This window comes from Bos mutus, chromosome X (genome assembly GCF_027580195.1).
Source record: "Bos mutus isolate GX-2022 chromosome X, NWIPB_WYAK_1.1, whole genome shotgun sequence".
NCBI lineage: Eukaryota > Metazoa > Chordata > Mammalia > Artiodactyla > Bovidae > Bos > Bos mutus.
Window position 1 is genome coordinate 5,900,420 of NC_091646.1, and position 13,545 is coordinate 5,913,964.

The 13,545-nt window shown below is 37.6% G+C and overlaps 1 protein-coding gene across 1 annotated transcript in view; it reads left to right on the forward strand.

The window, feature by feature from the left end:
- The window catches only part of LOC106701423 (teneurin-1-like), a 349,065-nt gene that overhangs the window by 144,126 nt on the left and 191,394 nt on the right, over window positions 1-13,545 (forward strand). Inside the window, exon 3 of the mRNA XM_070366166.1 lies at window positions 12,017-12,046. The gene's annotated coding sequence lies outside the window, so the exon portion shown is untranslated. The remainder of the gene's footprint in view (window positions 1-12,016; window positions 12,047-13,545) is intronic.

A 13,545-nucleotide genomic window follows, 5' to 3' on the forward strand; every position in this document is an offset into this window, starting at 1 on the left:
CTGCAGGAGACCAATGAATTTCTAAAGAAATTATTGAAGTTTTTAGGAAAAGGTACTTTATTGTTATTATTAATATCTAGTGCTACCAGATGGAGAAGGCAATGGCACCCCACTCCAGTACTCTTGCCTGGAAAATCCCATGGATGGAGGAGCCTGGAAGGCTGCAGTCCATGGGGTCGCTGAGGGTCAGACACGACTGAGCGACTTCACTTTCACTTTTCACTTTCATGCATTGGGAGAAGGAAATGGCAACCCACTGCAGTGTTCTTGCCTGGAGAATCCCAGGGACGGGGGAGCCTGGTGGGCTGCAGTCCATGGGGTCGCACAGAGTCGGCCACGACTGAAGCGACTTAGCAGCAGCAGCAGCAGTGCTACCAGAAGGACGGAATATGAACTGAGCTGCCAGTCTAAGTACTTAAGATATAAAGGAAAGAAGTAGCTCTCAGGAAGTATTCTAAGCAAGTGCCTCTTAGAGACTTCACCCATTTCTTCCATTTCTCTATTCCCAGCACCAAGCACAGTTCCCAGCAGGTAGTAATATGCAAAGGCTTGTTGATTAGGTGGATAGATGGCTGACTGATGACTGGCTGGCTGAGGTTTGACAAATCAAACCCCTGGTAGCCAGGGAGTAGTGTGAAGGAGTATAGTACATGTGTGTCTGGAGAAGAGGGGCATACATAATTGGGAAGAGAAGGAAAAGGTAAGACAAAGGGAGTCGCAGGATGTGAAAAGATAGCTTCAGGTTTTTGAGTTACAGTCCTCATGACCTTTATGTTGTTTTCACACTCAACTAAAAGAGCTGGGAACATACTGGAAGAAATGCAAACTCTTCTGGTCTTACTAATGGACTTGAAAATCCCCTCCTTCACTTCCACCCTCCTAGTGAAAATTAGTAACAAGATGACAAGGAGGAGACTACTCCAGGGAGCTATTGCTGAAGTCTGTGGGGATCCAGGATCTAGGCTAACAAAGGACCATGGCCTGAGTGACCTATTTTCTTTTTTTAACACATGAATGTATTTGTGGTGACAGTCTAAAGAGATACATACATCATATGTCCTTTAATAAATTACCATTATTGGAAATAATAAAATTCTCTCAAATAAGAGCTGTCCTAAAAACTTGGAAGCATATGGTTGCCAAGGTTTTTGGAATCTTTTAAAATATGAGGATTCTGAAGGACTTTCAAAAGATTTAGTATTCTCATAGATTATGCATGCACGCGCACACACACACACACACACACACACACGGACATTTCTTTGTTGTAGGAAGTCCTATCAGGGTTTCAGACTGGTAAATTTTTCCAGAGTCATGACCTGGGTACAAAAGCCCAGGCAGGACATGTTCAGCTTCAGAAGTGGCAGAGGGGAGTCAGGGCCAATAGATGTAATGTTAAGCAGACTTGACTGATGAGGGTAACAGAATCTAGACAGCAGGAATAAAAAATGCGACTAGAAGGGAGGGTTAAGCATTTATTGGGATTGGAACATGATAATTATGTATACTTGTAAATAAACCAAGAAGTAGATACATTTGTTCAATAAGAAAGTTAATCTTTGTGGGAAGACCACAAGAGATGTCAGGCTTTATGAAAGACAAAAAGGGGCACCTACTCATTTGGCTCAAAAAGAGAATACTAGGATGACAAGTGAAAGTGTCAGTCACTCAGTGGTGTCTGACTCTGTGACCCCATGGACTGTAGCCTGCCAGGCTCCTCTGTCCATGGGATTTTCCAAACAAGAATACTGGAGTGGCTTGCCGTGCCCTTCTCCAGGGTATCTTCCTGACCTGGGGATTGAACCTGGTCTCCCATATTACAGGCAGACTCTTTACCAACTGAGCCACCAGGGAAGACCTACTAGGATGAGGAAGGTTTTAAAGACAAAGGTGATGTCCACCAGTCTTCATTCACTTAGTGAATATTATTGGTGTGCCTTCCATGTGCCAGATAGTGTTCTAGGCACCAGGGGTTCTGTGCAATAATAAAGAAGATCTTCCAAGTTCCTGCTTTCATGGAACTCGTATTCTAATGGGAAGGCAAACAGTAAATGAATAAACACGTGGAGGCGTAATGTGTTAGGTATAAATGTTATGAAGAAAATAACCCAAGACAAAGGGGTAAAGAATGGTATAATGCAGTAGGAATAGGTTTTGGCTATGATGGTCATCAGAGTCATCCTTATTCTTGAGGAGGTGACACTTGAACAGAAACATGAATGAAGTACAGTCAGTAACCATACAAAACCTAGGGAGAAGAGACTGGCATTGCAAACAGATTGATTAATAAGTCAATATGCCCTGAGGTGGGGTTAAGCTTGGAGTATTAGAAGAACCGAAAGCAAGCCAATGAGGTTGGAGCTGAGTGATTTTGAGGGAGGCAGGAACAGGTTGTGTGGGACCCTGTAGGCCATGGTGGTGAATTCACTTTATGTTTGCCAGAAAGCCATTGAAGGCCTTTGAGCAGAGGAGTTATGAGATCTGATTTATGTTTTAAAAGATTACCCTGGTTGCTGGCTAGAAAGAGACTTGAGGAAGGCAAGAATTGAAACAGTGAGGCCAGTGTAAAAGGTTATTGCCATAGCCTAGGTGCAGGCTGATAGTGGTGTGGATGAGAGAGTGCTGACGACTGGTTAGATTCAGAAGGTGTTTTGAAGGTAAACTTGATTACAATTTGCTGATCACTTGGCTATGGGATAGAAGGGAAAGAGGAACCAGGCAGGGCACGAGATTTTTAGTCTGAGTAACTGGGTAAGTAGTGATGCAATTTACAGAGGTGGGGTTATAAAGGTGGAGAATCAAGGGACAGATTTTGAACAACTTGAGATCTCTCTTACCTAGTGGCCGATAGGAGTAAGCAGTTGGATACATGAGTGTGAAGTTCAAGGTGTGGTCAGGATTGAAGTTACAATTTGAGGGGTGGATTTATTTAACTGTGGGACTGGACAAGATAATCTAAGGGATGGGTACAGATAGAGAAGAGCTCCTACAGATATGCATTCCATGGAAACTGCTGTCACTATCATTTATTTGTTCAGTGAACACATGTTTTTGAGTACTTATTTTATGTTAGACACTGTGCTAAACTCTGGAAATATAGTGGAGAACCAAATATAGCTTCTGTCTTTACAGACCTTAGAATGAAAAGCTACATGGCTGATAAAAGGATCGGGACAAAAATGTCACCCAGAAAGATAGACTAAAACATTGAGCTTTACAAAGAATAAAACAAACATAACAATTGCTAAGTCAGTATGTTCCAGTTAAACCAGAAGACAGAGAAAATGAGTATTCAGGATATGTATGGGAGTGGGAGATGGGGAAGCAGGAGATCAGAGTCAGGGACACTTCCAGGAGTGAGGCTAAATATCTCTGGAGAACATATAGGCAAAGAAGCCTTGGACAGAAAATTTTGAGCCTATGGGAAAATATATTTCTCACTCAGTGAAGGTATGGAATAGTAGTGCATTCACATTGTGCCAGAAAAGATATCCTAGAGTCACATTAGAGAAAAGATCAGAAAGGAAGGAAGTGGTTATGAGCTTAGGTTCCAAAGTCATGTGTAGATTAAAGTGAAAAGTATGGAAAAGTATCTAGGAAGTTGCATGGCATATAGTACACAGTGAATAAATGTTATATAATAATACTTACTCTGATGACAATAAATTTGAGAATATTCTACAGCTGAGCTAGTATTGCTCTTCATTTCCTCCCAACAAACTGAGGGAAGAAACTGAGTTAATTGAGGCTCATAGGTAAGCAGGTCAATGCTTGGTAAATATATCTGGATTTGTACTTTAAATTTTTTTCTTAAGTTGATCCTTTAATTTTTCATTGTTTGTTGGTCAGGGTCTTTTCATATGTCCCCTCTCAGTTACCTCAGAGAGAAAGAAAATATTTTCTTTAACTGGGCATCTTACCATCTCTAGAGCAGTGATTCTCAGACTTGAAGGTGCTCAGGAATCACCATGGGATTTTGTTAACATGCAGATCTCCATTCAGTAGATCTGGGGTGGGGCTTGAGATTCTGTAGTTCTAACAAGCTTCCAGGTGATGCTAATATTGGTGCTGCTTTCCATGAACCAAACTTTGAGTAGTGTTGAGCTAGGAAACCTACCTGGAAAACACTAGAAAACACAGGGCTGGGGCAATCAGTGATCTGAGTCTCAAATAAGTGAGGCATGCTTCACATGATTATCCCTGCTTCTCATCTCAGCCTCAGGTGGTTCTTTTACATTACAGCAGTGTAAGGAGAGCATTTCATGGTGGGAAACTGGGATTACCAAAACAGAAAGCCTGCACGTGATCCCTTACTGCCTCCATGTTGTCCTGAAACAGATGTAAATGCACAGCTGTCAGCTACAGAGAAAGCTCCTGAGGAAAGTCTCCATGGAGCAATATATCTTCCTTTTATCATTTTCCTCTTCGTGATGTTTTCTTTTCTCAATCCCATGAAAAATCACATAATAGGATTTTTATTGTAACCTGTTTGAATGGATAGGACAATGGAGAAATATTGCAGCCAAGAAAGTGTTCTCACAACTAAAAGAAGTTTATCTGAGAAATGTTTGTGGCAGAACATAAGCCACTATTAGAAATAAAATTTGGACAAGATGAAAAATCATTCAAAATAAATTGCATATTGTTTATCAGAAATACTTGCAATATACAGAAAGATTTTCATTATGATTATTGAGATAAAAATTGTGGCTTTCAAATATATTGTTCCAATATGACCAGCATATTTTATTACAAAAATAGTCCTTCCTCAAGAAAGGCCTCTGATAAATGGAGATTGAAATAGTATACTCTGATGCCACTGATTATCATCAGATATCTTGGCCTTTTCAACATGACCCACCCTTTTAATGAATGAAACATGGAATTTTATTCCATTACTTTAGAGGCATTTATTATCTTTGTATATTGTCCAGTCTTTCTTTCTTGTTTGAAATCATTTAGTTTTCCATCCACAGCCCTTTAGGAATTTTTTCTGTACATGATTGATAGATATGAGAGCAGTATAGTGAAGTGTTTAAGCTCATGGCCTTTAGAGATCGATTTTAATCCTCCTGTTGGCACTTATTACCTGTGTGACATTGGAGAACCAATTTAAGGTTCTGGTGTCGGTTTCTTCATCTGTGAAATGGGAATAATAATAGTCCTTAATTTATAGAGCTGCAAGTAATAGTTAATACTTTAAAACCAGCCAGTGTGCTTGTGAACATTTACTAAGCTTTTCAAATATTGTGGATAATCTTATTAATGATGTTAGATGGTAAACCATTTCATATCAGTGCTTATGTTGTATCTCCCCAGCTAGACTACAAATACATTTTCATTATGGGAGCAATATCTTTTATGTTCTGTTTATTACCTTCAATGCATTGCTATTTCTGTATGTTTGCCATCGTCACAATGGATTTGGTTTGCAGATACAACTACCATGAAGTAAATTATAAAAAAAAAAAAAAAATAGAGACTGCAATTAGGAAACACTGCCATCAATAAGCAAGTAATGAGGTGGGGTAAATGGAAAACATATTTTCTCACTAATAATTAATACTAATTATAATAATCCTATTTATCAAGTACCTACTTTACTATGTTAGACACTATCTCTTATTGTTCACATTAATTATATGAATTAAAAAACTGAAACTCATAGAAATTTAGTAACAAGTTTCAGGCCACTCAAATAGGAGTCACACTTATTACTCACTAATTACATATACTCCTTTGGCTTATTCCTAAATTTGAGATATGATTCTTGGTTAAAACAGCTGAATTGAGTTCACATAACAATTCTGCTTCTCACTAAACATGTGACAAGTTTGAATTCAGAACCCACATTTGTAAAATAGACCCTCTCTCTAAATGTAAATCTGAAGCTTCTTTGTAAAAGACTTCATCCTCTGTCATTTCCTGGGAGTTCTTGCCTCCAGAACTACATAAGTTGATCATTTCCTACAAATCTTTAGTTACTGCCAACCGAAGATGACGTGTCCTCTGTTATCATGCCCCAGGATTTGTCCTCTTTTTCCTCATAGGTATAAGTTATGATAATGCATTTCTGATTTTCCACTCAATGAGAATAATCCAGATGTGAAAACATTGTGTTTCTCCATCTGTTTCAACACTTGGGCTAGTGATCACATTTTAATTAGTAAAGCAGTGGTCCTGAACAGAAAGAGAATGATCAATACTGTTGGTTCAAGTCCAGTTGTACTATAATGAACATCTTGGCTATAAACTGGATTCTTTTGGTTGACTTATAGTCTTGCCGTTGGCAGATTATTAAACCAGTAAAAATCTCCTAGTTCTACTTTACCTGGGGCCAGTAATTTCAAGAGTGTTTCCTTTCTCTCCTGATCACTTCAATTATTATTCTTATGAGGTGTGTGTTGAGTGGCAGACTTGGTCAAGGTAGATGTGGAGATGGTGATAGATCAGAGAGTAGGAAAATCTTGATTGTACTTTATTCCCAAGTATCCTTAGTATAGGAATGTATTTTGCCTTATGTTGATTCAGTCACCTGAATAATATGCATCTTTAAGGTTTCAATTACAGTTCCTTCATCATTTGCTTTTCTTCCAATTTGAGTATCATTTGCAAACTAGGAAATGTTTTCAATATCCTCATCCAAATAATTACATTCATATAAAAAATCTGTTAATGAAACAGTAGAGCTAAGGGCTCAATTGCTGAAAAATCAACTCTCAGAGCTAGAAAATTCGGTTAAGGTTCCATGGCAACAAGATCTATTATTAACTGTATAAATGTTATCTAATAACATTTTGAAATTAACGTGCTAGTTTAGGTACAAGACTATATATAAAGGTAAGGTGCTGTTTAAAAATAAAATAGTCTGTTTAAATGGTTTCTCTGGATGAAAATTTTGGAAAACTTCCAGTTTCTTCCAATTATTTTAATCCTTATCAAATTTTATGCTCATTTTTCTAACAGTTAATGAGAAAATGCTCCATTTCTTTTGAAATACAACAGCATTTGATATCCAAGTCTTATTTCTGTCTCAGTTTTTTCTAAAGAAAAAAAACTAGCAGAAAAGAAAAATGCAAATACAAATGTAATGAAGTAGGAAAGTTGCTATAGGATGTGTCTAAGAAGGGAATCCAGGAGAGCAGGTCATCCTTTGAAGGAAAAACGTTAGACATGAGAAAAGATTTTTGCAATTTTAAAGTGTGATAAGTATAGCAAAGTATCTGAAGTTGAATGAAAGATATTATTACATGCTTATTTTGCCACAAAGAAGTAAAAACTGGCCCAGGTTAATAAAAATGAATGTAGAAAGGTAGTAAGAGTTTTTAGTAAGCACTTTATTCATATCATGGAGAGGAAATGGCACCCCACTCCAGCACTCTTACCTGGAAAATCCCATGGACAGAGGAGCCTGATAGGCTACAGTCCATGGGGTCACAGAGTTGGACATGACTGAGTGACTTCACTTCACTTCACTTATTCTTATCAAAGCAAAAATGATTGAATACTTAAACTATTGAATGTATGACTGAGAACTTCTAGTAAGCACATTGAACAGATAGCTCAGAAGTGGGAAACACCACTGAGATTTTTCTCATTCCAAACAATACCCATGCTACAGATGGCAAAACAAAGGCCCAGGGCTGGGCAGTAATTTTTCCAAAGGCACACAGTAATTATAGCAGCCTAAGCATGTGGAAGAATGCCAGGTTCCATTCTTCCAGAACAGGGGCGGGTATCATCATGAGAGATGATGATAGTGTTCAAACACTGGAAGAAGCATTTATTGGAGACATGTTGTTTATTCATCACTACGCTGGTTGTCAGAGGGGATCCCAAGCAAAAAGACATAGTATTTGTCCATGAGAAGCTTTTATCAAATTGGGAAGACAGGGTCTACATATTTACAGCAGCACCTTCAGGACAAGTCCAAATTCAGGTAAAACATGAAGATCTACAAGACTGCGCAGTGCAGACTAAGTACATGTTGCTGGAGCAATTCTTCGTAAAGGTAGTTATGGGGTGAAGTGACTAAAATATGGGACTTCAGCTGCTGGTGCTATATTGACACTAAAGGAAAAGACTGAAAATTGACCTTAATATGAGTACAAATTTAGGTTAATATTAAAGAATAACTTTCACTGAGTACTTCTTGAGACTGAGGAGAAGGCAAAGAAAGTATAGTAAGTTGTTCCACCTTACCTATGGTTTCAGTTACCTGCAGGCAATTGTGGTCTGAAAATAATAAATGGAAAATTCCAGAAATAAACAATTCATGATTTAAATTACATGCTGTTCTGAGTAGCATTATGAAATCTCATGTTGTCCACTCCATCCTGCCTGGAGGTGAGTCATGAGTTTGTCCAGAGCACTGGGCAGCCTTTTAGTAGCCACCTTGGGTATTGATTGAGAGGTAACCCTTATTTTACTTAATAATGGCCTCAAAGCACAAGAGGAGTGATGCTGGCAATTCTGTTATGCCAAAGAGAATACTTAAAGTGCTTCCTTTAAGTGAAAAGGAGAAAGTTCTTGACTTCATAAGGAAGGGAAAAAAAATTACTTACTGAGGTTGCTAAGATCTGTGGTAAGAACAAACCTCTTTAGGAAATTGAAGAAGGGAAAATAAATTAGTGCTAGTTTTGCTGTTGCACCTCAAACTGATAATGTTATGGCCACAGTGCATGTTTAGTGCTTAGTTAAGATGAAAAAGACATTAAATCTGTACAGTAACCTATTTTGAGATATCACATTACCATAAATTTTATTAAAGTATATTGTTATAATTTTTGTATTTGATTATTATTGTTTTAATCACTTACTGTACTAATTTATAATTTAAACTTTATCATAGGTATGTATGTATAAGAAAAAGTATTGAATATATATACATATAGGGTAAAAGTATTGAATATATATATAAACAATATATATTCAATACTATCTAACTATCTGTCTATATACAGGGCTTGGTATTATTTGAGATTTCAGGCATCCACTTGGGCTTTTGGAACATATCTCTCCCCCAACGCCAAGGATGGTTGGGGGCTACTGTATGTGCTTCTTGTTCTTCATAAACTTAAGGTTTGATCGTAGATACAAGGCATTATTTTTGAAGTATAAGACATAGATAAGGAAGTTCATAATTAATTACTAAATGAGAGACATAAACAGGAAATCAAATGAATATCCTAGAGTGATCTCAAAGAAGAGGATTAGTGACTATATGGTAATGTGGAAATATTGTGAGTTATCAAGTCATACAGATTGGATTCTCATGCAGGCTATGATATTTAGTGGGTGTGTGGCTTTGCTGATCTTCTCTTTCTTTATCTGTAAAACTAGGGGTGTATTATCAATACTTGGGGCTCCCCTGGTGGCTCAGATGGTAAAGAATTTTCCTGCAATACAGGAGACCCAGATGCAGTCCCTGGGTTGGGAAGATCCCCTGAAGAAGGGCATGGCAACCCACTCCTGCATTCTTGCCTGGAGAATTCCATGGACAGAGGAGCCTGGCGGGCTACAGTCCATGGGGTCACAAAGAGTCGGACACGACCGAGCAACTTTCACTTTCGATATCAATATTTGCGTGGGTCCTGTGAAGATTGTAAATAATGGATGTGATGGTATGGGACTTTTTGAGGTAGTGAAAACATCCAGAAGTTGATCGTGGTGACGGCTGCACAACTCTGTGAATATATTAAAATGTATTGACTTGTATAATACTTTATTTAAATGGGCAGATTTTAAGGTGTTATCTAAAAAAAATTAAACATAAATTTACCAAATTGGAAAAATTTACCATATGACCTACTCCTATGTATAGACATAAGAATAATAAAAACATATGCTCACAAAACACACCTGAATATTTGTAACAGTGTTATTACTAATAGCCCCAAAGCGGGCACAACCCAAATATCTAACTGTTGAATGGATAAGTAAAATGTAAAATACCCATACAATGGAATCTTATTCAGCCATAAAACAGAATGAAATTCTGATACATGCTATAACATGGATAAATCTCAAAAATGTTATGCTAAGTGAAAGAAGCCAGATGCAAAGGACCACATATCATATGATTCCATTCATAAGTAATATTCGGAAAAGGCAAATCTTTAGAGATAAATAATAGACTAGCTGTTGTCAGGGACTGGGGATGAGAACAGAGAGTGACTGCTAATGGATATTTGGGGCGTAATTAAGTATTGTAAAATTGGTTTGTGGTGATGGTTGCACAATTCAGTAAGTTAACTAAAAATCATTAAATTGTACATTTTAAATGGGTGCATTCTATAGTATGTAAATTATACCTCAATTAAACTAACAGATTCAAAGTGTCAAGTAATATATGCTAAACATAATATAATAGCTTTCATCATTGTTGAAGCAATCAGGGAAGGCCTTCTGAAGAAAGGGACTTTTGATGGTGGGTGATGGATAGGCTTTGGCTAGATAATGGGGAAGGGAAAAAGGAAGGATGAAGAAGTAGGGTGAGTAGTGACGTGTGGTGAGAAATAGGCCTGATGTAATGAGTGTTGCTCATGAGAGTAGGGAGTCTGTTGTTGTTTAATCACTAAGTCGTGTCTGACTCTTTGTGACCCCATGCATTGTAGCCCACCAGGACCCTCTGTCCATGGGATTCTCCAGGCAAGAAAACTGGAGTGGGTGTCCATGCCCTCCTCCAGGGGATCTTCCTAACCTGGGCATCAAACCCACGTCTGCACTGCAGGCAGATTCTTTACCACTGAGCCACCAGGGAAGCCCCTTATAGTGTCTGTACTAGGGGATGTTGTCAGATAAGAAACTGTTGCAATCAGACGGAAGACTGGTTGTACATGGCTGACACATGCTGGTGATGAGTTAAGAATGAAGAGGTTTGAGTGATAGAGTCCCCGGGTGATAGAGACAGTTTGTTGGCTGGCTCGTACTGATCCAAACTATTTAGAGACTGAGTTTGGAAGAGCTTTGGTGATAGGATGTGATACAGGTGGGTTGGGGTGTGATGTGATGTGACAGCTGTCTAAGCAGGAACTTACACAGTAAGATCAGTTTTATGTCTGAGCAAGTAGGCTAGAAGAGCCAGCCTTGAGGAGTCAGGCCCAGAGTGACTAGCTTCAGAACAGGTAAAGTAAAGATAGAGCTGTGATGTGCTGGTTAAAAAAAAAAAAAAAATGGTGATCCAACTGGCTGTCTTTTCTCTGGCTGCTCTGGAATCATGGAAGAAGCACTGACTATACTACCTTCCAGTCTTATGAGTTAATTAAATAAGCAGCCCTGTCAACATTATGGCTTTCCAACAAATTCACTGAGGTTGCTGAGGGAGAAATGTCCACATGTCTTCTGAAAGTTGTCTAGAATTTTAAAGATTTCCTACTCAACCTGAAGCAAATCCTTACAGTGCTTAATCTAAGCAATGTGATAAGATCATGACCTTTTCAGAAATGCCTTTGATGTCAATCCTAATTCAGCTAAATTTTACCTGACAGAGTAAGAATGAAACATTATAAGCTAGTTTGTCAAGCATCTCAGTAATCTCTTGTGGCAATAATCTGCTATAACTCAGCTCTGCAATGACGGGGACTGGTGAGTGATGTTCTTTGACTTGGAAGGAACTTATTAAGTATTTGACCATTGATTAATGAAGTAAAAATGCACTAAGTAGACCTTGAAGTGAAGTAGACTGAATAGAAACCTTGCAGGCACTGGTCCCTCCTGCCCACTATCCATACTGTGATTTATTTTGAAAATGATGACTGTTTACAATGACTCAGAAAAACCAGTGTTGAAAATCAACAGATACAGAGATGAAAAACATTGTGGGTAACTCCTGTCTTGAATTTTAATCACCATTATAAAAGTGAAAAAAAGGGGGCCTATAAAGGATTACAGTTGTGAAAGCCAATTTTTCCTCAAATGACCATTCTGATGTATAAATTTAAAAGCTATGCTATTATTTTTAATAATATAAACATAAAAGATCAAGGAAATTGAAATTGCATTTTTATTTTTTCAGGTACACTTTATGATTGGCTGTAACAGCAAAGTAAGTATATGATATTTTTGAGTTGATCATCCATTAAGTTTTAGAGTGCTTTTAATCTCTTCTTCATCAATGTGTTCCATTTTCGCAAAGACAATAGATACTACAGTGCAGAGACTGAAGAAATGGGATTATTTTGGTCATTATGACTTTTCTTAATATTTTCATAAGTTATCAGGTTTCTTTCCGTTAAAATTTCCCTCTGTATACACAAAGATTATTGAGTGTTTAGAGGATTGTCAGCACACAGCACACTGGTTTTTCTGCCTCTTGTTTTGTGCCTCAAAGTGATACACAGAGTACATTCTGAAATATTTCACACTCTTGTAGACTATCATCTCATGAATTCTTATTGAGGCTTCTTTGCCATGAGAAACTCTTTTTTTATTGTCCAGGTTAGATTTTAGCATCCCATTCCAGACTATATATAGTTTTTGAGGCTTCTTTCTAGAGCTAATCTCTCAATGTGTTCATAAGGCAAATGACCAAAAACCTCCCCCTTTATCATAAAAAGGCATTACCTAACATTATGAACAAAATGTAACATTCATAATTGTCAATACCAAATGAGATGTAAAATCAACGTGGCATGGAAGCTTCTGCTAGAGATGGAATGCTTTCCAGTGTTGCCTTGCAGTTTCTTCCCTAGACTTTGAACATATTTTGTTCATTACAGCCCCTCGGACTTTGGATACTGCAGCCCCAAACCTTGCTTCATGACAGTCCCTGTGTGGGCAACTAATTTACCAAGAATTACAATTTCTTTAAAAAGAAAGTGAAAAGATACTAGTGTGTAACACAAAACAACTCTTCATGTCTTGGTGCCCAACAGGTACTCTTATAAATTACTGCCATATAATAGGAGATGGCAATTCCTGCATTACTGCCACTAAAAGATAAATTTATGATGCATTATTCTGTCTTTTATTGTCTCTTAAAACATCATCAGATTGAATTTAGAGTAGCAAGGATACAAAGTATATACACAAGACATCCTTCTCATAAAGTAGAGAAAAGCCAGCCTTCTTTGTGCCTGAGTGCTGTAGTATCAAAATGGAATGACAAGTCTGAGCAACTTCTTGTTTCAGCACACAAAAAATGTAGACCTGTTTCATCCTTTACTTTAAAGAATGCAGGGCCAGTTTGTAATAGGGAAAGAAAAGAGAAAGAAAAGCCAATGTTTCAGTCCTACTGATATCACTAACAAGCAGTATGACCTTTAACAAGTCACTTAAGTTCTCTGAACCATAGTTTCCACCTCTGTAAAGTTTTATGGTTAAATTAGATGACCTTCAGGTTCCCTTTTGGTTTTAATATCTTATAGTCTAATATGATTAATGCACATAATACCATATGTACCTTATTTATAATTGTATGTACCTTAGTTGTATGACATGACAGCAATATATGACTACAGAGCTAGCAATTTTTTGAAGATGAAAAAGACAATGTGGCTGCTGAGGCAGGCTAATAATAGTAGTAGTAGTAATACTTGTATATTT